The sequence below is a fragment of the Petromyzon marinus genome, unplaced genomic scaffold (genome assembly GCF_048934315.1).
Source record: "Petromyzon marinus isolate PM22_M1 ecotype Great Lakes invasive population unplaced genomic scaffold, UKy_Petmar_22M1.pri1.0 PM_G_Scaffold_146, whole genome shotgun sequence".
NCBI lineage: Eukaryota > Metazoa > Chordata > Hyperoartia > Petromyzontiformes > Petromyzontidae > Petromyzon > Petromyzon marinus.
The window spans coordinates 295,001-297,500 of NW_027422702.1; positions in this window are offsets into that span (position 1 = coordinate 295,001).

Below are 2,500 nucleotides of genomic sequence, written 5' to 3' on the forward strand. Positions count from 1 at the left end.
CAGAGACTTCTGTTCCCGGCTTAACGCACTGCTTCCTGTCAGAGAGGAAGTCTGTGATCCACCTGCAGGTGGAGTAGGGCACGTTCAGCTGGAAGAGCTTGTCCTGAAGCAGGGCAGGGATGATGGTGTTGAAGGCAGAGCTGAAGTCCACAAACAGGATCCTGGCGTAGGATGCTGGGGCGTCCACATGCTGTAGGGTGAAGTGGAGGGCCATGTTAACTGCGTCGTCCACAGACCTGTTGGCTCTGTAGGCAAACTGAAGGGGGTCCAGGAGAGGGTCTGTGATGGCTTTGAGGTGTGCCAGGAGCAGGCGCTCAAAAGACTTCATTACCACAGATGTAAGGGCGACCGGTCTGTAATCATTTAGTCCTGTTGGCCTTAGCTTTTTGGGCACAGCGATGATGGTGGAGGACTTGAGACAGGCTGGTACATGGCATGTCTCCAGGGAGGTGTTAAAGATGTTGGTGAACACCGGAGACAGCTGGCCAGCGCAGTGCCTGAGGGTGGCTGGAGAGACAGAGTCCGGCCCGGCTGCTTTGCGTGGATTCTGCCTCTTGAAAAGCCCATTAACTTCTCCCTCCTGAAAGGAGAGAGTCGTTTCTGTAGTATGGGTGGGGGATGGGGCCTCTTGGGTGGGAAGGGGTGGTTCAGGACAGTCCAATTGTCTTTCAAATCTACGGTAGAACTCGTTCAGGTCGTTGGCTAGGCGGGAGTCGTTAGTGGTGTGGGGCGCTCTGGGTTTGTAGTTGGTGATGTGCCTGAGCCCTTTGGCAGACAGAAGCAGCGTCGTTAGTAGAGAACTGGTGTTTTAGTGTCTCTGAGTACAGTCGTTTAGCCTCTCTCACCGCTTTGCTAAACCTGTTCTTCGACTCCTTGAATCTGTCTCTATCCCCACTCCTAAACGCTTCCTCCTTCTCCAACCTCAACCTTTTGAGCTTTGCTGAGAACCAGGGCTTGTTGTTGTTAAAGTTCACCCTGGTACGTGTTGGGATACAGCAGTCCTCACAGAAGCTGATGTACACAGCCTCTGTGAGTTCATCCAGACTATTGGTAGCAGTCGTGAACATATCCCAGTCAGTACAGTCTAAGCACGCCCGCAAATCTTCCACAGCCTCACTGGTCCACTGTTTAGATGTCCTCACAGCAGGTTTACAGAGTTTTAGTTGCTGCCTGTATGCACGAATCAGGTGGACCAAGGGAGTTCTGTGCGAGCCGAACAGCCCCGTGACCCACAAGAGAAACATCCCCGCCAAATTCGAGCGTTTGACGGGGTCTATCCGTGAAAAAATATTCACGTTTTTGAGTGCACATGCATTTCTGCTGCAAATGCCTCTGGAAGTTTCATGCCGTTCGTATGCCAATTGTGGCAACACGAAAATGACCCGTTTTCCCATTCCGAGGGATTTCTGTGCGACCCTAACAGCCCCGTGAGCCACAAGAGACACATCCCCGCCAATTTCTAGCGTTTCACGGGGTCTATCCGTGAAAAATATAGACGTTTTTGAGTGCACATGCATTTCTGCTGCAGATGCCTCTGGAAGTTTCATGCCGTTCGTACGCAATGTGGCAACACGAAAATGACCCCTTTTCCCATTCCGAGGGATTTCTGTGCGACCCTAACTAACAGCGCCCGTGAGCCACAAGAGAGACATCCCCGCCAATTTATAGCGTTTCACGGGGTCTATCCGTGAAAAATATAGACGTTTTTGAGTGCACATGCATTCCTGCTGCAAATGCCTCTGGAAGTTTCATGCCGTTCCTATGCAATGTGGCCACACAAAAATGACCCGTTTTCCCATTCCGAGGCATTTCTGTGCGACCCTAACAGCCCCGTGAGCCACAAGAGAGACATCCCCGCCAACTTCTAGCGTTTGACTGGGTCTATGCGTGAAAAATATTAAAATTTTTGAGTGCACGTGCCTTTCTGCTGCAAATGCCTCTGGAAGTTTCATGGCGTTCCTATGCAATGTGGCAACACGAAAATGACCCCTTTTCCCATTCCGAGGGAGTTCTGTGCCACCCTAACAGCCCCGTGAGCCACAAGAGACACATCCCCGCCAATTTCTAGCGTTTCACGGGGTCTATCCGTGAAACATATAGAAGTTTTTGAGTGCACATGCATTCCTGCTGCAAATGCCTCTGGAAGTTTCATGCGGTTCGTACGCAATGTGGCAACACGAAAATGACCCGTTTTCCCATTCCCAGGGATTTCTGTGCGACCCGAACAGCCCCGTGAGCCACAAGAGACACATCCCCGCCAATTTCTAGCGTTTCACGGGGTCTATCCGTGAAAAATATCAATTTTTTTTTGACTGCACATGCATTTCTGCTGCAAATGCCTCTGGAAGTTGCATGCGGTTCGCATGCAATGTGGCGACACGAAAATGACCCGTTTTCCCATTCCGAGGGATTTCTGTGCCACCCTAACAGCCCCGTGAGCCACAAGAGAGACATCCCCGCCAATTTCTAGCGTATCACGGGGTCTATCCGTGAGAAATAT